The following is a 27,743-nucleotide window of genomic DNA, read 5'->3' on the forward strand; positions in this document are numbered from 1 at the left end:
TGTAAAGTCACAGAAATTGCCACAAAAAATAGAGACGTGTCATGAAAGTCCCCATGACAGACGCGCAGACCACACTACCGTAGCTGTGCCTTGGGTTTCCAAAAAGCAGCTTCCCCACAGAAGAAACCCACACGTTCTCAACCAGAAAGGAGATGAGGAAAGAAGGAGGGGATGTCAATTCATCACTTCCACTCTGGACAACTCAGTAGGAGGCACAGAAATCAGGGGGTGTTTCCCACTAACGGATCATGGAGACACCGAAAACCAAAAAACTAAACATTGCCAGGTCCTGTGTTTTTCTTAACAGTCACCACTAAAAGAAGTTTGGGCTTCCTGTGTTTTCACATAAGTAAGACAAGTACCCAAGAGCAAGTAGGCAGAATGCGGAGAGGAAACCTTTACAGAGACAGATGAAGATGAGGGGAGAGAAGAGCCAGCAGAGAAATCAGTCAAAGCTGGGAAGAGCCCTAGGTGCTTTGGGTTCGACCGGGCAACCAGGCAAGGGTTAGTTGGAATGGCCCACAACACAAGGACTTCCTTTCCTCTTTGTCCCTTCCCTTTGTCCCTTACTGCTGCAACAGACATTGATCAACCACCAGATACCTTTTAGAACAAGGAAAGCAGAGGCCTGGGGTTGGGAGGTCAATGGTGGTCAATTTGACAGGATCTGGAGTCTCCTGGGAAAGGGCCTCTGGGAGTGCCTGGACCCAGCTGAGGTGGGAAGACCACACACTGTGGGTGGCGCATTTCCTGACCAGGATCCTGGGCTGGGCATGAGAAAGGGAACTGTGGTGTGACCAGCTGCTTCTGGCTCCTGCTGCCGTGATTCCCACTGTGGTGAATGCACCCTTCAACCATGAGCCTGAAGAAGCCCGTTCTCTCCAGGGCTGCAAGATGCGGTGCTTAAGAACACTGGCTGCTCTGCCACGGGACCAGGGCTCAACACCCAGCACCCACATGGGGGCTAACAACTGTCTGGAACTGTCAGAAGTCTCCTGACACCCTCTTCTGGCCCCTGAGGGTATAAGGGATGAAGGCTGTGCAGACAAACAGGCAGGCAAAATGCCTATGCATGCGAAATAAAAATAAATCTTAAAAAAAGAAGCCCCTTTCTCCCTTAAATTGTTCTAATCAGAATATTTTATCCACAAGAACAGTAGAGACTAAACAGAATCGATGTGGGGAGTTCTTTCCTTGTTGCTTACACAGTGCTTGGGGCTGAATCCAATGACAGCCCTAGCTGTTCTGGAAATCACTCAGTTCACCAGGCTGTCCTTGAACTCAGAACTCTGCCTTCAGTGCTGGAACTAAAGGCGTGCACCACCACCACCCGGCTGCAGTATTCTTTGTGATGGCATTCTCGCCTCTTCTACAGATGTAGGCCCCACTACCATCACACAAAACCCATTAAACTAGCTCTTCTCAGAAGGCAGCTGAGAGTCCCTACTCCATGCCCCTCCACCTAACACAAGCTCCCAGTCCACGCAGATGTCAGCTCAAGAGGGGATGGGATAAAGAGAAAGTCTGCTCCCTGGGGTAGAAAGACAAATGATAATCTGGAGATTAGATAATGGGTAAACTCTGGTGTGGTTGTGCAGCTGGACGTCCTTGTACCCTTGGGAGCTTCAGGTGAGGCCAGTCTCCAGGATGACACAACCTGACGTTTATACACCTTAAGACTGGGCTGATAGAGGAAGCTAGCAAGGGCTGGGGAGCTGTCCCCAACTTCAAAGAGGATCCATCCACGTACCTGCCGGGAAGGCTGGGAAGAACTGCTTTGGACTCCTTTGGAGCTGATGCTCATAGGTGCTATCATTGCCCGTGCACACACTGGCAGGCAAGTGTGGCTGGCAGTGCCATGGAGCTTAGCGGAGAGCAAGAAAATAGTACTGTTTAAATACAAGACAATGCTTAGGAAAGAAATGTCTTCAAAACCTGGGTCCAATGGAGAAGGGAAAATAAAGCAATACTAAAAAGACACAATGCCACTCTGATTTATTCTAGTGTTTGTGTGTGTGTGCCCTAAAGTTTGCATGCATGAGTTCAGTGCCCTTGGAGGCTAACAGATGGTAACAGATTCCCTGAAGCTGAAGTTACAAGTGGTCGTGAACTAACACAGATGCCAGGAACAAAACAGAGGTATTCTGCAAGAGGCAGTACGTGCCCTTAGCCACTGAACCATATTTCTCCTGCTTTCATATCCTCATTTTGAAGGCAGGTACTTCCTGACAGGACAGTGGTTCACAGCTGGCTGCAGGTGAGAGTTTCTGCAGTCCTGACCATCCAGCCCATGCCCCGGTCAATGACTGAGAGGGGGAACTATGAGTCAGGGTTTTTGGTTTTTTTTGATGTTTTTTTGTTGTTGTTGTTGTTGTTTTTAATGTCCTCAGGTGACTTAATCTACCTCCAAGCTTGAGAATCTCCATTCTGAGAGCTGGTCACAGAAAGCAAACTGCTGCTCTGTTGACACCCCTAACCCCTTACGGCTGGCTGCTGGTTTGACAGGTAGTCTTCAGTTCCCTCTGAAGTCTGCAGAGTCAGACAATGCATTCTGACAAAATTCTCAGGTAATTCAAACGGCCTTTGAGATCTGAGAAGTGTCCTGTTATACAGCACATAGCGTTCTGTAAACTCTCAAAGGTAAGTGACCGCGGGCCACTCAGGAGGCTGTCGCAGGGAGAGAGAGTTGAAAGCAGGTCAGCGTGAGGTATGCCAGGAGATCATGTCTCAGAGAAAGAGAGAAAGCATATAAAAGCAACCCATAATACTCCAGTCAGACAACAGTCATCGGGTCCTTAGCAGCTTTTTCCTAGTCTCAAACTACTCCAAAATTTCCCTGAAGACACAAGAAAACAAGGGGGAGGATTCAAGGATTGGAAAATAGGATTATTTCCAAGTCTCTTGGGGATGTTTTTGCCTTGAGGGAGGGGGAGAAATTACACATACAATCGTCAGCATTCAAGGCTTCTGAACTATGCTAAGACCTGACCTCACACACACATCAACTACTGGCATGTTCTATGATTTTCTTAATTGGGGTGGTGGTCAACCGGTGTCAAGTATCACAGGCTGGCCTCCAGCTCTCTGTGTAACAGGGGAGATTAGAATTGTTTCCTCCTCGGTCGTACTGGAAGATTACCGGGAATTCCACCTTCTAGCTAAATTCCAAACGTCTTGAAAATAGGATGGCTATAAGGGACAGAAAGTTAAATAATAGCCAGTTATTATTAAAGATTTTCAAGATGAGTAGTTGGCCCAGATAAGGGTGTCTGCTGCTCTTGCAAAAGACCTGAGTTCCATTTCCCTAATTCTCATAAAATGACTCCGAACCACCTGTCTAGCTAATTCCAGGATCTGACACCTTCTTCTAGGCTCTTTGGGCATCCCTACACAGAGACACACAAGAACACATAAAAATAATTTAATAGCATCTTTCTTTAAAAAAATCTATAGTTTACTGAGCTAACATTACTTCAAAGCCTATGTTCAAAGATCTATTTAAGGAAGTTCCGGGACTGGGAGTCGGGCAAGGGCAGGAAGGTTGGTGGTTTGGGGGTACTCATTTCCCAGACACATAACAAGGAAGGGGGAAAGGAGAGAGGAAGCTCCAGCAATAGAGACTGAGATTCTCATAGTCAAACTAGATTTTGAGGTGCCCTCTAATCCAACTAGAACTCGGTCAAGGTGAACTCACAGCTGGAGCTTCTCCTTGTTGACAAGCTTGTTAGTGTCTTCATAAAGCAGGAACACCCCAAAACTAGGGCTAGCCTCATACTGGAAATGCTGGAAAATACTTAATTTAAGGGGTTGCCCCCTTAAAATTCACCTAAAGGTCCCTTCCTTCCAGGCATGAGGATGAGAGCTCCTGGGGTCTTTAGACCAGAGTCCAAGGTCAACAGCAAGTGTTGGGAATGATTTACAGTAAGAAATCTAAGCTTATTGGGCAGCCCTGTTTCTGTGTTTCAATAGGACTAAGTTAATTCCTGCTACAGGCCTCAGCCACAGTGTCACCACCCTTGCTGAACACAGATAAGGAAAACGAACCTACTGAGATGGCCAGCTTTTACAGAGTCATGCCTCTGGTAAGGTTCGGGACAGAGATAAAAGCCCTGGCACCACAGAGTCCAGCCTCAGACTCCACAGTACATCACGGTCTGTCATCAGGGTCCAGCCTCAGAACGGCAGTGCTCCACAAGTCTCTCTAAGGAAGCTATTGCTGAGCTAGCTCAACGGGCGAAGGTGCTTGCTGTCAAGTCTGACCACCAGGAACCCACACAGTAGAGAGAACGGACTCTAATCTCATCTCACACATATACACACATCATATATGTGCATGATGCTAATTACAAAAATGTTAATAATGCTATTATTAGCTGAGCAGTGAGGTGAGCACTATGGAAACTGGAGATTTTCATGATCAAGGTGGCCCTGGCCTGTTTGAAGCCAGTTTGGGCTACATGAGACTGAAAAAAATGAACACAGAGACAGACACACCGACAGACACACACACGACGGACAAGCACAGCCACACTAACATACATAAACAAAAGGAAGCTTATTGCATTGAGGAAATAGTCCCTGGTCTTTAGAAAAACAGCTTTCCTGGTATCTGGAACTACATCTGCATGAAATTACTTTTGAGCTGGTTTGGTTTTCTCTAGAAATATTTGGGGTTTAAAATGCTCTTCCAGAGGTCCTGAATTCAATTCCCAGCAACCACATGGTGACTCACACATATATATATGATCTTAAAAAAGAACCAAGTAGTAGTGGTGCACGCATTTAATCCCAGCACTCAGGGAGGCAGAGGCAGGAGGAGCTCTGTGAGTTGGAGGCCAGCCTGGTCTACAGAGTGAGTTCCAGGACAGCCAGAAATACACAGAGAAACCCTGTCATGAAAAAGAAAGGAAGGAGGAAAGGAAAGAAGGAAGGAAGGAAGAAAGGAAGGAAGGAAGGAAGGAAGGAAGGAAGGAAGGAAGGAAGGAAGGAAGGAAAAAAGAAAGAAAATTCAGTGTCTAGAATTGCCTACTGTTTTCCAGTGACTAAAGATAAGGATGGAAAAAGCTATTTAAAGTAAACTAGGCTCTATACTATTTTCTTTACCAGATGTTTCAAAGAGAATGGAGACCAAAAGATATGGCTAAAGAAATTCAAAATAGGCTACCAGTAGTTCTCAACCTGTGGCTCTTGACAGGGTCACCTAAGACCATTGGAAAACACAGACATTTACATTATGATTCATAACAGAAGCAAAATTACAGTCATAAATTAGCAACAAAAATACCTCTATGGTTGGGTGCCGCCACATCGTGAGGAACTATTACAGGGTCTCAGCATTAGGAAGGTTGAGAACCCCTCCCTGGTTAATACAGTGTCAACTAACAGCACCCTACACGCACCGCTAAGCACTCGCACAGCTGCAGAGAGCCAGGGTGCAGTACCAATGTTCGACACGCACAGGGAGAAACACGCTGGGCTTGTAGAGCACCTGGAAGCCCAGCATTTGGGCAGCAGAGGCATGAGAATCAGCTCCAAGTCGGCCTCAGCCACACCAGGAGTTTTAGATTAGTCTGGGGTTTATGGGACCCTGTCTCAAACAAACAATATAAAAACAAACAAAAACAAGCAAAATAGGTCAGTGGGAACCTCTCCAATTCTATAACTCATGCCTTTATTTTGGGAGTTTTACCAAGTTTCTGGGGACACACCCTTTTGGACAGCCTCGCCTTGCTCACCCACAAGACTTAAGCCCCAGTTTTTTCAGATAAACATGAATTGATGACAGCAAGAACATGTTACCTAAGACATGACTGGCAAGAGATTCCTTTTCTTTCCCACTCAGCCTCAGAGCCCAAGGTTGCAATCAGAATCTGCTTTTGGAAGACCTCAGGGGTCCGAGAGATCCAGTAGTTCCCCTGTAGTGTGCAGCTTCAGAGCGATGACTCCCTGGACCTGACTGTTCTTAAGTCTTCTGTCTAATGTAGCTCGCTAATGGACGACCTTTGGCTAGATCCTCCTGCAGGGATCTGACTGCCTCAAGCTCTGAAGCTTCAGGCCGGGCTAAGCCAGTAGCCGGCACCTACTGAAGAACTGGGGCTTCCACACAAGGGGCCGACTCATTCTCAGCCCTCAATCCTTGACTGTTAAGTGCAGGGCAGACCCTAGTGACTCAAGATCCTACTTCTGAGCCAGGAAATGGCCGGGAACAGAGCCAGCGTTCCTGCCCCACAAGTACACGGGGTACCCATCTGCAAGCTGCACGGACACCTGCACAGTACAGACTCTAGGGAGAAAAGAGGGGTTGCCCGTAAAATAGCTGCAACCAGGTAGAGGGAACTAGCAGGGGCTGAGCCTCTTCCGCATTTCATAGGTGGGAATTCAAGGACTATCATTTTCCAGGTTTAAATAGATAAAGGTAGACGCTTCACACGACGTAAGCAAAGTACTATCACTTCATTCAAAAATGTCTTAATACCGATTAACAATTATAAGCTATTACTTAATAGGTTTCTATTCACAGCATGAACGACTGATTTTCAAATTAACTGGTGGGTTTGGAATCCTTTTATTACAGGGGTAGTAGGTCTCAAACTTCCTTATAACCCATATCTTCTTATTACTTGCAATTTATTTGCGTAGGTGAGGCTGAATTTAACCCGCCCTTGGTATTTGAGTGACTGCCTCTATCAGCCAACATAACATAGGACAATGCATTGATCACTCTGAAGACACCAAGGATTTTAGGAGTGGTGCCCAGAAACAGGAAAAGATCAGATGTGTAGGACTATTCTGCATCCCACCAGATACAGCATTTAACCCTCCAGTCTTAGCAACAATACATGTTGTCAAACTCCCGGTGTTCGCCCGTCTAGTGGATAATGTAAGGGAGGTTTCCATGCCTGTCTGGACCCTTCTGCATTTAACTGACACTTCAGTTACTCTGGCAGAATATTTTAAAAGTTCCCAAATAAAAATTTCTCAAAGAACTCTTAACTATCCTCTTTAGAAAGGGGCAGTAAAACTCCCTTCCATCCCACATACTTCGTGCTTCTTGGCTCCTCTAATCCACGCATATTTATTTACCCAGGGCTTTGGTGGACCAGCCCTTACCCATGTGCTCACAGTGGCAGGAGCAAAGCTTGGGACTCCAGGGTGGAAGAATTTAGCAGCCCCCAGAGGAGTCTTAAGGCCAATAGAGTTGGAAGGCCTGAGGCCAGGAGAACACTCCTGGGCTAAAACAGGACAAAAGTTTCCTGGTTTATAGGACTCATCTGAGCAACTTTATAGGCAAACAGAGCAAGCTGGCCTTTTCTAGCTAAGGGGGGGAGGGTAGGGGTGTTCGAAGGTGCCAGGAAATTATAGGGAGAAATGCAAAGACGAGCCAGCCAGGAGATTCAAAACACAGCTATAATAGAGCTGCACAGCTAGGCGCCTCTAATCAACGGTAACACCCTACACCGACTATGAAGAAAAGCCCAGGAAATTTTGCTAGAACTCATGGAAATATTTTAGCTAAGGCCAAGGGGCATATCCCAACACCTCGCACAGATGGAGTCCTATCTACTCGGGATTAAAATCCAACAGACACGTCCCGCATGGACGTCAGCCCTGTGCGACTGACCAGACAGATTCCATCACAGTATAAAAATGAAACCTGAGCAATGAGACGTGGTGAAAAAAAAAAAATCCAAGATTCCTTGATCAAAGGAGTCACACTTCCAAACAGAGCCTCAGATGCGAGGAAACCACTTCACAGTGTGTTTCTCATTACGCCTATCAGCAACCACTTACTGCTTCCAGTATACCCATAATTAAGACGATCAGAGTCAACACAACCCAGGGCAGAGTGCGAGTCTGAATCATCGTGGTATCCCCCACAACGCCATGTGCAATAGGCACCATAAATACTTGTGGCATGAAGGAGTGAAAACACCCTCCCCTAGCAACAGGCCCAGACTTCTCCCTCAGGAGGACCTTTCTCCTGAATTATAAGTTAGGGCAACTCCCTGGCAAAACTTCCAAATAAATTCAACAAACATTTATCAAGAGCCCAGAATGTGCCAGCACTAGAGGCATTCTCCCGGCCCTGGGATGTGCCGATGACTAACCACACAGTCCTGAACACCCCGAGGGACTTGGTCTCCAACAAGAAGCACACACCGTAAAACACAGGGGGAAAATACTGCCACAGAGTTGGAATGCTGTGGGAAAACAGGCAAGAGAACAGGTAATTAGGCAGGAGGCAAGGGGAAAGGGTGAGGCCAGAGAACACACAGAAACCATCTTCCAGCCCTCAGCACCCTAACACTTGTACACACTGCCCCTTAAAACTGAGAAGGCCAAGGCTCCTTCATATCTCCATGACAGCCAGTGCCATGGTTCTGCAGGAGGCCCAGGTTCATTTCAATGCCATGTGAAGAGACAGGCACCCTGAGCCACTGTACTCTTGGGGACATCTGTTCCAAGAATGTCAGCGGGATCCATTTCTTCGGTCCTGAGGGTGACCGGACAACAGTGCTCTCACTATTCCTTGTTTACAGATGAGAAGACAAAGCCCAGGAGACTGGGAAAACAAAGCAAAACAAAACCCTTGCCTCATCCACAGAGCAGGCAAGAGCATGCCACGGGCTGTGACATCCACCAGGACTGTGGCATCCATCACTGATAGCTTCACTTGCTTCTCAGCTGTACACTGACTGTATGTAACACACACCGAACTCTCTGGTCCTGGGAACACAATTCAAACACCATGCTTCTGTGTGCAGAGCCCTTCAAATGCTCAGCACAAAACCCCTTCCTCTTACCGCAGTCATAGAAAGCAAATCTACCTACCTACCTATCATCTACCTATCTCTATCTATCTATCTATCTATCTATCTATCTATCTATCTATCTATCTATCTATCTATCATTATCTACCTATTATCTATCATTATCTAATTATCTATCTATTATCAGTCAACCTACCTATCATTTATCTATCTATCTATATCTATCTATCTATCTATCATTATCTACCTATTATCTATCATTATCTACCTATTATCTATCATTATCTACTTATTATTTATCTGTCATCTGTCTATCTATCATCTACCTATCATCTATCTACCTACTTACCTATTTATCATCATCTATCTATCTATCTATCTATCTATCTATCTATCTATCTATGTACCTATCTCTCTCCAGTATTACATTCACTTTGTGTACTGTAGACACGGCAGGCTGTGCTCTGACATGCAGTGCAAGGCCGTGCAGTGTAGACACTCTGTAGGCTTCTTAAGTGGATTCTATCTACCTGTCTATCTACTTGTCTATTTGTCTATCTACCTGTCTATTTATCTATCTGCCATCTATCTATTTATCTATCTATCATTAATTTATCTATCTGCCTGTCTATTCTCTCTCTCTCTCTCTCTCTCTCTCTCTCTCTCTCTCTCTCTCTCTCTCTCTCTCTCTCTCTCTCATCTATGCCTCTGTTGGCCCCTCCTTGTCACACAACACTGAGCTCCAAACTTCATGACACTTCCTCCGGGGCTCCTCCACTCATCCTGTGATAATTACCTAGAAAGTATCAAAGTATCATTACGTGTCACCTCCTTTATATACACACTACACACTTGACTTTCCTACCCTTCCAGTTTACTCTGGATTTTTCTGGTGGAGTTAGAGACAAACTAATCCTCAATCTAAATCCCAATCCCTCGTTAGGTCAATTTCAACTTTTGGTTTCTGCCTCTCCCACTAAAGTATGCCTGTCAGAGGAGCAGGACGACCATGTGTCTGTTTTATTCATTTATTTTTTAACACCTAATCCTGCATAGAAGGCATTAATAAATACCTGTATCCGTTTCTTCACACCACTAGTTCTTTATAAGGGGAAGGGGCTAGAGAGATGGCTCAAGCTCAGTAAAGAGCTGGCTGCTCCTCCGGGAGCCTTGTTCTATTCCCGGCACTTTCAACTCCCAATAACTCCAACTTTAGAGAATCTGCTGCCCCCCTTTAGACTTTGTGGGCATTGCACATACCTGGTACACATGCCTGTATACAGACAAAACACCATACACATAGAATAAAATTTTAAATAAAAAAATTCATTTCAAGGGGGCTGGAGAGATGGCTCAGCGGTTAAGAGCATTGCCTGCTCTTCCAAAGGTCCTGAGTTCAATTCCCGGCAACCACATGGTGGCTCACAACCATCTGGATTGAGGTCTGGTGCCCTCTTCTGGCCTGCAGACATACACACAGACAGAATATTGTATACATAATAAATAAATAAATATTTTAAAAAATTCATTTCAAGATCTAACAGAGGGAAGCAAAGTTGTTTGCTGAAAAATAGTTTCATTACTACTGCCAAGACTGAGTCTCAGTATATGACTCTGGCTACATAAAGGAACTCAATATGTAGAGCACCTCTGTGGCAGGGTCTCAGGATGCAGTTCTGCTGGCTAGGAACTCAATATATAGATCACCTCAAGAGGTGATTGTGGCTCATGCCTTAGTCCCGGCACTCAGAGGCAGATGTATCTATAAATTCAAAGTCAGCCAGTATATATAGAGAATTCCAATCTCAAAAAGCAAACTATAAACCAGACAGATTAAAGGTGCACGCCTTTAATCGCAGCACCAGAGAGGCAGAAGCAGGCGAATGAATCTCTGTGAGTTCAAAGGCATCCTAACCTCCAAAGTAAGTTCCAGGACAGGGCTACACAGAGAAACCATGTCCTGAAAGAAAACAAACAGAAGAAAAAGAGAAAAAGAAACATATGGGTGTGTGTGCACGCATGTGTGCACATACACACATGTGTAGCGTATGTATGTATGTATGTATGTATGTATACATGACAGCTCAAAAGTTCCATTATCCAATCCTGGAACTAACGACACGTGACACCACGCCCTGCCTAGGTTACAGCATTTCTACTAAGGACTTTCTTTTGCCCTTTGCTTCCTTTGGTAAATGGGACTCTAGGATGTTTTCTGAGGTACTCTAGATAAGACAACAGGTTGAGAAGATAAAACTTTGAGTCACCAGGATGGAAGAAATCCTTACAATACCAGGTTACAGGGAGTTGAGACAGGTTTTGACTATAAACAATGTCCACAGACTTGCTTAAGAATCTCAGAGAGAGCTGCGCGGTAGTGATGCACTTGGTTAGCAGAGGCAGGTGGATCTCTGTGAGGTTGAGGCCAGCCTAGTCTACAGAGTAGCGAGTTCCAGGACAGGCTCCAAAGCTACATAGAGAAACCCTGTCTCAAAAAAAAAAAAAAAAAAAAAAAAAAAAAAAAAAAAACAACAACAACAACAAACAAACAAAAAAGATTCTCAGAGAGTTAAAGACTTGCTACTGAGAAAAAAAGTAAAACTCAAAGGTCACACATACATAATTGTTATTTAACATTCTTATATAAATAACTCTTTGAAAAAAGAATATTGTGGGGGCTGGAGAGATGGCTCAGAGGTTAAAGAGCATTACCTGCTCTTCCAAAGGTCCTGAGTTCAATTCCCAGCAACCACATGGTGGCTCACAACCATCTGTAATGGGGTCTGGTGCCCTCTTCTGGCCAAAGGGCATACACACAGACAGAATATTGTATACATAATAAATAAATATTAAAAAAAAAAAAGAATATTGTTTCTATGCAAGCAATTTTCACAGTCAATTGTTAGGTCTAACAAAATACTTGACTCTATCAAGAGAATTCCCCCAGACTCTGGGTAAGACCTCCCTACCTTTTCATGTGCTCTGAATTTTGGACTGCCAGAAGTTTGAAGCTAGCCTGGGCTAAACAGCAAGACCTTGTCTACACTCACTCACTCACACACACACACACACACACACATTAACGGGGTGAAAGATGTATTTCTATAGACATATTGGCCTCCAGCTTGCTCGGTGGCAGAGGCTGGCCCCAAATTTCCAGTTCTTTTGCCTCTGTCTCCTGAGTGCTGGGGTTCAATCCTGCACCACCATACCTGATTTAATACAACCCTGGTCCTCTTACAAAGCAGGGATGCCCTCCCTCCACTGAATTACATTCAGCCTCAGGTCATCCTGATCCTCTATGAGAGTCAGGTTTTCTTTTAAAAGCTCTTCCTGGCTAAGGATTTGATCAATGGATGGATGAGAAAAACATCAGTCCTCTAAATCGGAGGGTCCCAAAAACACCATCCAAGCTAGTGCATGTCTTAGGTGCTCCTCTTCTTGCTGCAAATCAATCTGCATCTAGAGATAAGCAAAAGATAGGTACGTGGAAAGCTTTGACCAGCCGACTTTCGGCACCCTTTTACTCCCTAATAAAGGAGCGGCAGGGGTAAGGGGGATAGGTTTGGGGGGGGGGAGATCAATGTGAAAAATCAACATCGATTATCAAGCCGGCCTGCCGGTTCTTCCCATAACCCAGCACCTGGAAGCCACACTTTCCACAGCCTTCCCAGCAGAGCAAGAGCAGCCAGGTGTGCTGAGCACTGAACCTGACCAGACCGGTCTCCGCTTACAGCCTCACCAGGGCTAATCCACTCCCCCAAAAGGCCGCCAAGTTAACTCCTGCTAGAGGACTCAAGACCTCTGGCTTCAAAGCCTTCAAACACTCCCACAAGGAGACATGACCAAGGTCAAAATCGGAGCCTCTGACCCCCTCCCCCACACCCTCTCACCAGAGTGAAATCCTGAATCTCCCTGCCCAGGTGTTCTTATCTCTCTTTCTGCTACATTCCTTCACCTCTTTTATTTCCTTTTTTTCCAGGGACTAGCCCTGGCTAGCTCGGCTAGGACCAAGAGATATCATCTAATTTAAATTTAAATTTGCAAGCTAGGCGCAGTGATAAATGCTTGCAATTCCAGTCTCAGCCTCTTAGCAAATCCAAATCCATCCACCAGCAAGTTAATGCTGGGTTATGCTGTCTAGTCACCACATTCAAAAGAAGCAGTACTGCTGGGTGTGGGGTGCACTTTTAATCCCAGTATTAGGGAGGCAGAGGCAGGCAGATCTCTGAGTGTGAACACATGAGATTCTATCTCAAAAACAAACAAACAAAAACAGTACCTTTTTTTAAAATTTTGATACAGGGCCTCATATAGTCAGCTAGCTTCAAACTTACTACATACTCAAGGAGGTCTTCAGTTTTTGATCCTCCTGCCTCCAACCCCAGAGTGTGGGGATGACAAGCCTTAAAGACACAGATCCACTGTAGACAGAGCTGGGACCGAACACGGGGGGCTTCAGCCCCAAACCCTCCATCTTCAGTCAAAGTGTCTTGATGTTTACTGTAGTTAGTTATGGAAGAAACAGTTTTATTCACCACCCCCCATCCCCCAGACTAATTCTTTGACATCTATGTGAATTTGTCCTCACAGGACATTCTGCTTCTAACTCCCTATTCCAGGGTGGGCCACGTCTCCCACTGAACCCACTGCCTCTTTTCTTTTTTCTCGGGAGACTTTTGGGCTGCAAAAGACAGCTCACACAACAGAAGAACATGCTCTAGGCGCCTCTTCCGAAACATCCATCTGGCTCTCGCCCTTAGGCATGAAACCTGCTCTCTCCCAGTCCAGGTGATCGATCACAGGCTCTCTTCAAGTCCTCAGGACCCCCTCTGTGCTTCCAACACAGTTTGCAATGTTCCAACACTGCTCAAAACTGTAAACTCCAGCTGTTCGTCGACAGCTGAGAACACAGCAAAGGGCTTTACACCTCCGGAGAGAAAGTGAAATCAGCCTCATAATAGGCAATGGTGGGGCTTGGCTAATCCAGGCTGTCAGCCCAGGGCTGGGGGTGTGAGTTCACCCTCACTTAGTCATGGAAAGGGTGACACTAACTCAATTGATGGGCTCGGAAATATCACATCTAGTGAAGAAGGAGACTGGGGCCAGAAGGCCCAGACATTCTGAGTGTCAAGGCACTAGTCAGAGTAAGTGAGCAGAGACCTGTGAAAAGTAACATGCTATGGATGAGCTGGGTGTCGTGACACATGCCTGTCTGTAACTAGGGAGGAGGCAGCAGGCTGATCACAAGCTTGTGGCTTGTGTATAGTAAGACTGTCAAAAACAAAACAAAAGTAATACACTAGCAAACGTAAATTCCCAGACTAGATTCCTTCCTGTGAGTAACAGCCACAGAAGTGAGTACCAGGAATCTGGCTCCTACATTACTGAGCTTCTGTTTTCTCTGAAGGAAGAGAGAAAAGGATGACTCCCATCCATTGCCAGGGGTTTCCCAATGCCAACTGCAACAAAAACACCAGGGAGCTTCCTCTGGCAGCTGCCATCTCTGTTAACAAAGCTCCTACAGATCGTCCTAACCAAACCTACCATCCAGGCCCAGGAAACCACTCCGCAGCCTCTGAAACATACAGAGTTCAGGTCACCTCTCTGTGCATTCTGTCTTCAGGCCCAGCTATCTCCACACACCTGCAATCCCAGCACTCAGGAGGCAGAGGCAGACTGGTCTCTGAGTTCAAGGCCAGCCAGGTCTACACAGGGAGTTCCAGGACAGCCAGGGTTACACAGAGAAACTGTCTCAAATAAATAAAAACTTATCTTCAACCCTGCTTCCAGTCCTCTGTCCCACCCCATCAGGTCTTTGCTCAAATAGTTTCTTAAGGAGGCTTCCTGGGCAATGTGCTGAAAGGGCATGAGCTTCCTTCCTCATCCACCTGATAGTCTCTATCCCAGCCTTGCTCTCTGATCTTGCTACATCCCTGCTCTTTAAACACCTGATATTTGATACCAGAAAGATCTTTCATCTTTAGCGGCCAGGTCGTCACCGAATAGAACAGTGCCTGGAATACAACTGGCACTCACATGCCCACTGTCTGGGAAAACGAAGGTTGGAATTTGGATCTAGATTGTCCCCCAAAGTCCCTTGCAGTAAAAGTTTAGATTGTCTCCTACAGAGCCACTGAGAAGTGGAGGCACTTTAAGAAGATGGGGGACCTAGAGGAAGGAAGTTCCCTGGGTGTGCCCTTAAAAGAGATAGTGGGGCTCCAGTCTCAATGCATCTCTCTCTCACCCCCTCCCTGCTCACTCTCTAGCCAACATGGGTTAGCAAGTCCCCTACGGGTACTTTCACCATGACACACTGTGCTGTCACAGGGACCAAGCCACCCTGTAGTGAAACCTCTGAAATCAAGAGACAAAAACTTCTCCCTTGGGTTTTATCACACTGATAATACAGTAGCTGACTAACACAGCAGAATGAAGGCGTAGTCTCTGAACACACACGTGTATGTGTAGAGTACTTGTGACACCGGCGGTGGAAACCAGTATAAAAACATTTTAGTACGAAGCATAGTAAATTTACCTATACAACAAATCTCTATTCATAATTTAAAGACATAAAATCATTACCTTTAAATATATAAATGGGGTGGTGTGAGTCTATTAATCAACTTGAATTATGCTCTCTCAAACCTGTTATATGTGCACTTATCTAGATTAATACATCTTTGTTTCTCAAGATAGGACTTCTCTGTGTAGCCCTGGCTATCCTGAAATTTATTTTGTAGACCAGGCTAGTCTCAAACTCAGAGATTCCCCTGCCTCTGCCTCCCTCCCGAGTTCTGGGACTACAGATGAGCATCATCCAGTCTGGCAGATGAAATAATCACATCAAAAACAAAAACAAAAACCGGGTACCTTTCATTGTACTATGCAGTCTGTAGACTTCCAAACACAGGCACAGGCAGGAGGTATCCCAGACAGAGCCGCAGGTATTCCAGGCAAGCCTGGGTCTAGCTGAGAATGTCCTTTAGCTCCACGCCCAGTTTATACAATGCTAGGAATGGAACTCATGGCTTTGTGTACACAAGACAAGCACTTTGCCAATCCAGCTACATTCTAATCTTATCCTTTTTTAAGAAGAAAAAAATGCTATGTGTGTATACGTGCGCACATGTGTGTGTGTGTGTGTGTGTGTGTGTGTGTACCTATAGCTGAATAAGTGCAGTGTCTGGAGACCTGAGCCCTTGGATCCTTTGGAGCTGGAGTTGCAGGCAGTTAAGAGCTGATGAGGAAGGAGGAACTGGGAACTGAACTCTTGGTTCTGAAAGAGCAGTAGGTGTCTTCCACTGCTGAGCCATCTTTCCAGCCCTCATCTTAGACTCCACTCTGCCACTGGATGTCCTTCACTGAGGAAAGGAAGAGTTGGTTAGGTGACTGCTTCTCCTTTAGTCAGGACGTTAGGTTTCCCTTGCACACCCTGCATTGAGTCGGAACTGCTACAGACTGTGAGAGGAACAAGCAGGTGACCCATGGAGGAATGGGCTTAACCTAAGACCCAGGAAAATCCACACAATCTCCCACTCCCTCCCCCAAATGGCTCCCCTCTCTTCTTCCTCACAATGCAGGAAGCAATTGAAGACCACAGAACTCTCGGCCACTGTACCAGGTCTGGTTTTGCTCTGATGCTTTCCCTTTAGGTGGACCCACCTAACTCCCCTGTGTGGACGCAAGAACAGGACCTACAGAATCTCCTCAATCGTGTATTACGGGGACACAGTAAAGAGTCATCCTTAGACCCTCCAGTGGCCAACACAGTTTCCGGAGCTGCCTTCCTGATTTATACAGCAGTTGCTCCCCCTCTTCCGTCCCCAGCCATGATTCCAGAACAGGATGTTGCTCATAAATCTCTCCTCATAGCTTACCACCACCCACTGGCCGGCTTATTTTAACAAGAGTCATTAGTTCCCATCCCCCCCCTCAGTATAAACCCTCCTGAAAGGTCACCAAAAGTTCTGCTCCTGAGATCTTTGCCCATCATAGGAACCAAGAGCAATGACAACACCATACATCGGCCACCATGACTACAAAATAGTCTACAATGTACTATGAAGGAATGCCAAAATTTATCTTAAAACATTCTAAATCCAAAGATTTATAAAAAAGGAAAAAGAAAAAGGAGTTGACTAGGTAGACCTGTAATCTGAGTGCTTGGGAGAAGGAAGCAAAAGGAACAAGAATTCAAGGTCATCTTCGGCAAAGTTTGGGGCCAGTCTGGGCTAGAGGAGATCCTGCTTATATATAATAAACAACAAGAAAAATAACTATTTCTAAGGGCAGAAGCCAACACTCACTCATTTTTAAATTCTCTATTCCTTTATATCAGTATCTAGGCAGACGGCCAGCCCTCGGAGGCACAAAGGTGTCCTAACCACTGTTTTTGCTGATAGGGAAAGCCCTCCGGGCTGAGTCACACCCCAGGCTTTGCAAATCTTGATACTAAATCGCCACTGGGTTGTTACAGTTTTCTCTCTCTGGGCATCCCCACTTCTCCTTGTCTTTGGAAACCTCAGCACAGTTGCTTTTTCTTCACAACAAATGCACACCTTGAGCAAGGGCCTGCAATGAACTCCAGACTTAGACAACAAAAAGTTCGACTCTAGGTGAGAGGCGTGTCCAACTGTGGCTACTCAGAAGTGTACCTGGTCAGTGACCGCTTGCTGTTTCTAGGCACCTGAGGCAAGTCTAAGAAGCTGAGTTTAATCCCTGGATCCCACTAACTAGAAGGGAAGATACAATCAACTATGCAGAGTAGTCCTCCAAACTCCCCATATACACTGTGGCAAACACTTTCATTCCTCAGTGTTCAGAGGGGGCAGGTATCTGACCAGTCCTGTGGTCCTTGTCCTAAGGACACAGAATCTCCGTGCAGAGCCAAAGGATTCAAAATTGGATGCTCTGGACATCTGTTTTTTCACACCCAATTCACCAACAAATCCTTTTCCATTCTCTTGAAAGCCATGCGGAACCCACTGGGTTGTGTCCAGCCCTCCTGTGGACCTTAATCATCCCCCTTATATGTCAGGCTCAACTCTAGCCTTCATTTAAAACCCTATCAAACCGCTGAGCATGGCGCCCCACGCCTCTAATCCCCCAGCACTTGGGAGGCAGAGGCAGGTAGATCTCTGAGTCAGAAGCCAGCCTGATCTACAGAGTTCCAGGACACCCATGACTACACAGGGAAACCCTATCTCAACCGCCCCCCAAAAAGTAAAATGCTATTAAATCCTATCAAACCACTAACCCACTTGTTTCTCATGGGCTTGTCATTCTGGTAGGCACAAAGTCATAGGCCATGCGGGCTCACGGGGCTCAGGCTACCACGAGTTCCTCTCCTAGAAGAGTCCTTACAGTCTAGCAGATTTTTATGAGGTGGGGAGGGAGTGTTGTTGCCCCTTCTCATCTTCCTTTTTTTCCATAAAGTACTTTATGGAATACAAATAGTTCCTTTTATGTAGATCACCATCACTGCCACCGCCACTCCCATCTACCACATTTTTCTTTTCTTTTTGACTCCTAACTAATACCGGTTTTTCATTTGTTGTTTTTGCTTTTTTTTTTTTTTTTTTTAAAGATGTCTGTGTGTTGCTGGGCCTTTAACCCCAGAACTTAGGAAGCAGAGGCAGATAGATCTGTGAGTTTGAGGCCAGTCTGGTCTACATAGCCATACTACATAGGGAAAACCCTTCTCACAATATTATATTTATACATGGAGGTGAGTATGTGCATAGCCATACTGGTGCCCAAGGAAGCCAGAGGCAATAGATCTCCCCAGAGCTGGTGTTTCTGTGCCGGGAAATGGATTATCTACTTCTCCTCAAGAGTCGTGCATCTCTTAACCATTGAGCAGCAATTCTCTGCCTCCAAGAAGCCTTCCCTGAATGTTGGCATCATGAGCAAAGAGGGTCCGTCCTATACATCCTAAAAGCCCCACACTCTCCTGATAGTGACTGCAGATAAAGTAGCAGACAGGCTGAGCAGGGATGAAAGAGACAGATCAGCTTCAAGGACCTGGTGAGTTCAAGGTTAGTATAGAACATGTGGGACCCTATCTATATAAGGAAAAAATGTTATATACAATCAACCACTCTCTAGTTTTCTGATTTGGGCCTTAATGGATCTCACTTCTATATACTTGTTAAACATAAAAGGGCCTTTTCAGTGGCAAAGAATATGAAGACCCAAGCAATAACGAAGAAATGTTAGGTAAGCATTGACTGACGGGGAAGAATGCATACTGAGAACCCCTGAGCTTTGGACAGCAAATCCCACCAGGTCAGCAAACAGACTGTACCAAATAACCGAAGACACCAATACTGTCCATCAGCTTAATAACGATACTATCAATTTTAACTGTCTAGAAGCCATCCCAGAATGCATCTCTCCCGAACATAGATGGTGGTCATGGGGTTAGGACTACATTGTTCCTAGGTACAGGCTCAAAATTCTATGACGGGGGGAAAAATGTCCCGCATAGGCAACAATTACTCACACATCTGAACATTAGCCCAAGGTAAGCACCCTGACTACAACAGACAAGACGCCGATCATGAGGTGCCTCTGACACATTTGCCTGTAGAGTGAAGTGCAGGTCATGTTCAGGTATGGCTAGCCAGGAAGTTTGCCTGTGCTGTGTGTTTTAAAGCAACTTGGTTTTAAAAGGCCAATGAAGTCGCCACTCACACAATTCTGCAGATTTTATGCCAGGCCTTAAAATACAGTCTTCAACAGTTGTGTCAACAAGACATAACTATCTCCATAGTAACAGGCTTTGACACAAACAACAAACAAGCTGACCAATTAGTATAAGAACAAAAACTTTGGATTGTTTTTGCAAGAAAGGTCAAATAAATAGTCATTAGGAGTCACCTACATAAATCCACAACAGCCTCATTCCTCTCCGTGACGGAGGCATGTGAGTGTGCATGTGCACACACACACACACATACACACACACACACACACACATGCACACACACATACATAATTAAAAATAACTCCTTGAAAATCTGAACCATAGCATGTCAAATGTCTGACAGCATTCTCTTCCTGGCCCCTGGGATGCCAGCTCTGCCAGGTAACCCCAAAGTGGCTGGGGCGACCACCTCAGACCTGAGCCTCTCTACCTCTCAGGGGCTCCTAAGTCGCCTATTCCAATTGGCCCCTTTGACGCTGGAGCAGCTACACAGACCCCGATGCATGCATAATTTAATTCTGTTATTACTCTGAGAAAAAAAGAACCACCATGTAGAACCTGAGGGGAAAACATCGCTTCTACCTGCTTAAAACAAAAGGGGAAAAATTACCAACACCTACTTTCTCTAGATACTTATCTACATTAATCCATATCAATGACCTTTCAATGGGAATTATGACATATTTTATTGATAAATCAGTTCATAAATTTACCTGCCATTTTTGGCTTGTTTGTTTAGAGACAGGGTTTCTCTGCATAACCCTGGCTGTCCTGGAACTCAGACCTCAGATCAGAGATCTGCCTGCCTCTGCCTTCTGAGTGCCGGGATCAAAGGTGTGCGCTGCCACCACCACCTGGCTTTTCAACCATTTTCAATTATGCAGATTTAGAGAAGGGGTAGCTAGGGTTTAAGGATATAGCTCAGGACTAGAGCAATGCCTAGGATGCTGAAGAGCCTGGACTTGATCCCCACAGGATGAGCAATAAACAAATAAATAAACAAATAAATTACAACAAGTGGAAGTCAGTCTGAAAAATCTACTGAGGCCCCAGCCAGCAGTACCACATAATGAAACAGCTTTCCCATACTGCTGGTTCTATAAGCAGATTCTCAGAACCACTGATTGTGCATACTAGCTGCTCAAAGGGCCAGGTATGATGGCGTTCACCATCTGGAAGCTTTGAGTTGAGTTCCAACCCAGCCTGATCTACATAAAGCAGTAACCCCGTCTCAAAAACGGAACAAGAGCACAGTTGGCTCTGGCAGAGGATCTAGGTTTGATCCCCGGTATCCACAACAGCCCACAACCACCTGTAACTCCAGTCCCGGCTCGGGGGTCTAGTGCCCTCTCCTTGCCTCCGTGAGCTCCAGGCTTGCATGTGGAATACAGACACGCATGCAGGCAAAACACACAGAACCATAAAATTATTTTTAAGGATAAAGACTGGGAGTGGTGGTGCATGCCTTTAATTGCAGCACTTGGGAGGCAGAGGCAGGTGGATTCCCATGAGTTCCTAGGCTAGCCTGGTCTATGTAGTAAGCTCCAGACCAGTGAAGGATACATGAGACTGCCTCAAAATGATACCAATTTTTAATTATTATTAACAGTTGTTATTTAAAGGCATGCACTACCACAATTAGCATCTGCTGGAATAAAAAAGACAATAAACGCTTAATCCTGTTTTAATGTACAGAAAAGGAGCAGACTGCAGAAGGGATAATTCTCCCAGATTTATACATCTAAGCAGGGGGGACACTAGAATATGAACCCAAGTCTGACTGGTTTTGAGCCCCTTCGACCAGTTTTCTGAAAGAGGCAGCAGTGGGTGCAGGAAGGCTGAAAGAAGCAACCCAATGGCTGCTAATGCTTGCTTGGTCAAGGACCCAAAGGGAGGAACAGCAAAGTCAAGGCCGCTCCAAATACCCCTGAGACACCAGTCTGTCTCTACGTAGTGAAAAACCTTTTTTCTGTGTGACCCTGGCTATCCTGGAACTCACTCCTAGTCCAGGCTTGACTCAAACTCAGAGATACACCTGCTGGGATTAAAGGTCTGCATGACTGCTTTTTATGCATTTTTTTTCACTGTTCTGCAGTCTCACCCTTGAAACACTAGGTCCCACTTGGAAGATCCTTACATTTAGGAAATTTCCTATCTCAGGCACCAAGAGGCCACTGGGGGAAGTCAGTCTCTGCCGGATGTTGACAGACGGTCTAAAAGAGGAACAGCTGTGCGGTGGTATAACCGTTGGAAGGTTGATTGATCTGCAAGGCCACCACCTGGCACCTGTGTGGGGCTGCGCCGACCACAAGCGCTCTCGGAGAACACCATCTCATGAGTGTGAAACTGTGTGTGCGCGCATGCGTGCGTGCGTGCGTGCGTGCATGTGTGTGTGTGTGTGTAAACAGCTCTGATACAGTCCAGACAGGACAGCCAACTCCTCCCCTTACAGTTTGTACTTAGCTAATCTTTCCCCTGCCACCTGGCACATTAACCACCTCAGTCTATGTCCTAATCAGCTTTGTGCCTTCACTGGGGCGTCACAACCTTGCCTAAGGGATCCCCTCGGATCAACCTGTTATCTAGTACTCATTGGCTGTATCAGCACTGACAGTGGCTCCAGAAGGATTGATCCAGCACAAATCTCCAGGCAAGCCAGAGCCTGCAGCATTTCCCTGCCTCCCGTCCTAAGCAGCTAATATAGCTGGGGCTTAGTGGATGTCTTAGGGGTCCAGTAAGAGTAGGACCTAAAGCCGGGCGGTGGTGGCGCACGCCTTTAATCCCAGCACTTGGGAGGCAGAGGTAGGTGGATCTCTGTGAGTTCGAGACCAACCTGGTCTACAAGAGCTAGTTCCAGGACAGGCTCCAAAGCCACAGAGAAACCCTGTCTCGAAAAACCAAAAAAAAAAAAAAAAAGAGTAGGACCTAAACCAGTAAATGGTGGCTCGTGCCTGTAATCCCAACACTTGGGAGACTGAGGCAGGAGGATTACTGATGAGTTCTAGGCTACCCTTGGCTATTGAGTGAGACCCGTTACAAAATCTTTGCTTTTTTTTTTTTTTTTTTTTTTTGGTTTTTCGAGACAGGGTTTCTCTGTGATTTTGGAGCCTGTCCTGGAACTAGCTCTTGTAGACCAGGACCAGGCTGGTCTCGAACTCACAGAGATCCGCCTGCCTCTGCCTCCCAAGTGCTGGGATTAAAGGCGTGCGCCACCACCGCCCGGCCCCATTACAAAATCTATCCATAAAAGTAGGAAACTAGTTTAACTGCCACAGATTCATCAACTAATTTGTTCTTTTATCATCTACAAAATGAAATTGTATTAGAAGTTGTAAGACTGAAATGAAAATATATCTACCCTACCAGCCTGGTCTACAAGAGCTAGTTCCAGGACAGGCTCCAAAACCACAGAGAAACCCTGTCTCGAAAAACCAAAAAAAAAAAAAAAAAAAAAAAAAAAAAGAAAATATATCTACCCAGCATCAGTCAGGGTTAGAGTGAAACCCTGCATAAAAGAGAGTAAGAAACAGGGAAAGGAGAGAGGGAGGGAGGTTTACGAAATACTTAGCAGAGGGAGCTGGAGAGATGGCTCAGTGGTTGAGAGCATTTCCAGAGGACCTGAATGCAATTCCCAGCAATCACATGGTGGCTCACAACCATCCACAGTGGGATCTGGCATCGGGTGGACTTACTCATATACATTAAAAAGGTGTAGAAAACACTTAACAGTGTTTGGCTGTGCCCATTAAATAGCAGTGGCTATCGGACTCAAGACCATGCTCACTGGTGCAGTGGCTCCCTAGGATGCCCTGAGTTTTAGCTCAAACCCCAGTAAAAAGAAAAGTTGTTTTAGTTGGCTTATCCCTATATACTCAAAACATGAAGACTGGGTGCACATCGCTAGTAGTGATAACTACTAGGGTCCCCCACCCTTCCTCTCAAGGTGGATAAGGAGGCCTCGAATATGGCACACTTGGCTAGACCATGTTTGCCCTGCCACCTTTCCAGGAACTCCAAGCTCTTTGCCAGCTGAGACCGCAGCTCCTTCCTCCAATCTTCCACCTAGCATGGGACACAGGGTGAGGGCAGTTACCAAACAGTTACAAAATCAAGAAAGCTTTCGAATTTTGGGGTACCCAGTGGGGAATGCTCAGTTCTGCTCAGGTCCAGCTTAGAATCTTGCAGGGTAGACAGAGGAACCAAGCAAAGAACAGTGGGGTTTTATAAGGGTGCAACCTTGAATGTGCCCTCAGTCTGGACAGCAGTCCCCAACACTTAGTTCTCCAGAAAATGTGACCTTGGTGTTGCTTTCAACACCACAAAGCGATCCAAACACTACTCATAAAGTGACGAGCTAAAACAGGACGGTGGTGGCGCACGCCTTTAATCCCAGCACTCGGGAGGCAGAGACAGGTGAATGTCTGTGAGTTCGAGGCCAGCCTGGTCAACAGAGCGAGTTCCAGGACAGGCTCCAAAGCTACAGAGAAATCCTGTCTCGGAAAAACAAAACAAACAAAAGCTACGAGCTGAAGGTTTTGACCACAGGCAAAGTCCTGTTGTTAACTACTTAAAAGAAACCCCATGTCAATCACGAAGTGAAAACTTTATAGTGACTTTTGGACCACTGCCAGCTTTCCACCCTGGCACACAACTTAAGAGTTTCTTTGGATGTCGAGGGTAGAGAAGAGACTGATCTGAATTCTCAACCCTTCTGGGACCACAGGGCTCAGAAATCCCGTTGCGTCTAGCCTTACTGTAGGGACAAAAGGAATCCCTGCAGGCCCACCCTGGGCAGGAGCTTTTACCAAGGCAGGCCCCTAGGTAACTGCGTGACTGGCACACAACCTTAACAAAGAACCCCTCCAGGAAGAGCAGTCAAATTTAGGAGCAGCCCGCACTCACCACTAGGAAACCCTGTTTTCTTTTAATTAAAAAAAAATCTAGAGGTCACCCCTCAGCTTTGTTTACAAGGAAAGAGTCCAGCAGCCCCCATTCATCACCCCTGGGGGTTCTTTTACACTTTGATGTGAAAAGAGTCAGGGCCTTTTGTGATTCCAACCACTCCAACTGCCGTCCTTTCACGTGCAAACGAAGCCCCAGCCCCCAGTAAGAAGCAACTGTCAGAAAAAAATTCATTGCCTCTCCTTCCAATTATTTATCAGAGACCGGGGAGAAATCACTTTAAGATCTCTCTCAAGGAAAGTCCCCGGCACACCCCTGCGCACTCCGGTGCAGGTCTGCCTTGAATGGCCCTTTCCCCGACCCCACCGGGACAGGAAACCTCCTGCTACACACATTCCATCTGGAACAACTTTCTCTCGCTTTCTGGCTTTCCTAGAAAGCCCAAGGGGGTCTAACCTTCCAAATCCGTCAAAAGTTCCTCCTCCCTTAGGGCCAGGCGGAGATGTGTAAGGAATGTGTCGGCTACACGCGCCTGTTGCAGACATAAGGACCTCAACCCCAGCACCCACTTTACCTACGGAAAATTCTTTTAAAGAATTTTAAATGTTTAAAGAATTCTAAAGTAGCTAAGAAGTCTGAAGGGATAGACAAGAGCAGGGCGACCTGCAGGGAGACTTTGTTTTTTGTTTGTTTGTTTGTTTGTTTGTTTGTTTTTGAGAGAGGGTCTCTAAGTCCTCCAAGCTGGTCCTTAGACTAGGCTGGCCTCAAACTCAAAGATCCTCTCACCCTCTGCCTCCCAAGAGTACTGGAACTGAAGGCACGCGCCACCATGCCCAGTTGACTTGTTTTGTTTTGGTTTTGTTTTTAAGTAAATATTTTAAATTAAAGCATACCATTTTTTAAATCTGGGCTCGGCAGCAAGCACCTTTAATTCCAGTACTCTGGGAGTACTGATGGGAAGATCTTTTGTGAGTTCAAGGACAGCCCGACCTAGTAAAAGCTCCAGGTTCTCTGGGGTTATACAGTGAAACCCAGTCTCAAAAAACAGAAAAAATAAATAAATTACAGTTCTTAGCCAGAAGAGAAGGGCATGATGGAGAACTTAATGCCCGCCTAGGCTACAGAGCAAGAGCATGACTCAAAAATGAATTGTAACATGACAATAAAATATACTCCTTAAAATTTGTTTACTGGGCTGGAGAGATGGCTCAGTGGTTAAGAGCAATGACTGCTCTACCAGGACTGGGGTTCAATTCTCAGCACCCACATGGCAGCTCACTATTGTCTCTAACTCCAAGATCTGACACCCTCACACAGATACACAAGCAAGCAAAATACCCATGCAAATGAAATAAAAGTAAATTTAAAAACCGTGTCTACTTTTATTCATGTATTATGTGTGCATGCTTGTATATGACACCATACACACAAGGATGCCAGAGGACAGCTTTATGAGAGTTCTGGTAAACAAGGCCGGGTCACCAGGCAGCAGGCCCCTTTAGCCACTGAACCATCCCCTGGACATAATACACACTATTGAAAGGACACCTGGTCAAGGGTGGCACAGGGAAGGCTCAAGACCCTGGATCGTTTCAGCATCATTGAGACATCCAGAACACTCCTGGACAACTGGACGACTGCAAGCAACTGCCCTCATCTTGACTCTCACCCAGCGTTTGAGTTAGCTTCCATTTATCAGGAAACTGGCAATAAAGTCGTGGGGCTTCTTGCCGGCCTCTGGGCACTGACAGAGCTAGCAGCAAGCTGGGACAGTCCTATGTGCTTGCAAGGAACTTGCTCCCCAAGTTCCAAGACTAACCAGTTCCAGACAATGCCAAACCAAACCCTAGAGTGGCGAGCAAAGCTTCCCCCTACCCAGTAACCCCCACTTCTGTACAGAAACGCAGTCAAGGCCCCCACAGGAAGCTAACAGATACTACACGACGTGGGACTTACCTCCTTCCATAAGCATCCTCGAGCAGACAGCGCCCTCATTGCACAAAAAGCAGAATGCATGTTCCAAAACAGGACCTGACATGAGAGACCTAAGGCAGTGTGTGAGCTTCAGCAGCTTTTGTCAGGAGACAAGCGATTTCACAATTTAAAAAGCTTCTAAGGGCAGGGTGCGATAGACCACGCCTTTAATCCCAGCATATGGGAGTCAGGCTGGTCTCTGAGTTCTGAGCCAGCATGGTCTATGTAGACAGTTTCAGGCCAGCCAAGACTACAAAGTGAAAACCCTGTCTCTGAAAAATAAACAAAAGAGAAATAATGTATCTCAATAATTCCTCTTTTAGTCCGGCAGTGGTGGCACAGGCCTTTAATCCCAGCACTGGGAGGCAGAGGCAGGTGGATTTCTGTGAGTTTGAGGCCAGCCTGGTCTACAAAGCAAGTTCCAGGACAGCTAGGACTGCACAGAGACCACAAAGCAAGTGCCAAGACAGCTAGGGCTGCACAGAGCAACCTGTCTCAAAAACATAATAATAATAATAATAATTCCTCTTTCGGTTGCTTTAATATGGCATGTTTGCTTTACTATAACAATCTATTAACACCTTGACTAAATAAATACATGCTGTCTATCGTGTACCAATTTCTTTATTCTTTATTCGTTTTGAGACAGTCTTACTATGTGACTTTGGCTGGCCTGGAACTTCTCTATATATACCAGCACACTGGCCTCAAATGCACAGAGATCTACCGTCTCTGCCCTCAGAGTGCTGGATCAAAGGCGTGTGCCACCACATCTTGCCAGCCCGATGTTTATTTGTGTCTGCTAGGAAGAGCACCCAAGGCCATTGACTCTTTTAAAGGGTTTGCTATTGCACTTCTCCCTTTGTTGCCTCTCATCCTGTGGAAGTCAGGACGTGACGACTTTGGGAGTCTGTTCTCTCCTACCACAAGGGTACGGGGTGAAATCAGGTTGCCAGGCTTGGCCGCAGCACCTTCACTCACTGAGCCTCTTGCTGGCCTCCTTTAAATCTTTCTGTTGTTGTTGTTTTGTTTTTCAGGACAGTAGCCCTCACTGTCCTGGAACTCACGGAGATCCGCCTGCCTCTGCCTCCAGAGTGCTGCAATTAAAGGCGTGCCTTAAATCTTTTTTAAGATAGAAAAGAGCAGTATCCTCCTCCACTGTTGGAAAGGCTTCTTGAGGAGGAAGAGTTAGGGCCAGTTGGTCAAAGTGGAAATGAAAGTGCACAGGGCCTTGGGGCATGTGTTTTTACTGCAGCTCAAAATGTTTCGGCGCCCACGATGCTAGTGGCCCAGCACCCCGAGGCCTTAGCCACATATCACTGTGCCTTTACTCTTTTCAGGACTACAAGGACAGAAAACAAAAGTTGAGATTTGAAATTACATTT

At 46.0% G+C, this 27,743-nt stretch overlaps 1 protein-coding gene across 3 annotated transcripts in view; it reads right to left on the reverse strand.

Moving 5' to 3' along the window:
* Aff1 (ALF transcription elongation factor 1) overlaps positions 1-27,743 on the reverse strand; it is a 163,738-nt gene that overhangs the window by 108,782 nt on the left and 27,213 nt on the right. The window contains exon 1 of one of the 3 annotated variants that reach the window (XM_057771557.1): positions 15,645-15,686. The exons of the other annotated variants lie outside the window; for them this stretch is intronic. The gene's annotated coding sequence lies outside the window, so the exon portion shown is untranslated. Of the gene's footprint in view, positions 1-15,644; positions 15,687-27,743 lie in introns of those variants that run through there. 3 annotated transcript variants of the gene reach the window in all.

Source organism: Chionomys nivalis, chromosome 6 (genome assembly GCF_950005125.1).
Source record: "Chionomys nivalis chromosome 6, mChiNiv1.1, whole genome shotgun sequence".
In the NCBI taxonomy this organism is placed as follows: Eukaryota; Metazoa; Chordata; class Mammalia; order Rodentia; family Cricetidae; genus Chionomys; species Chionomys nivalis.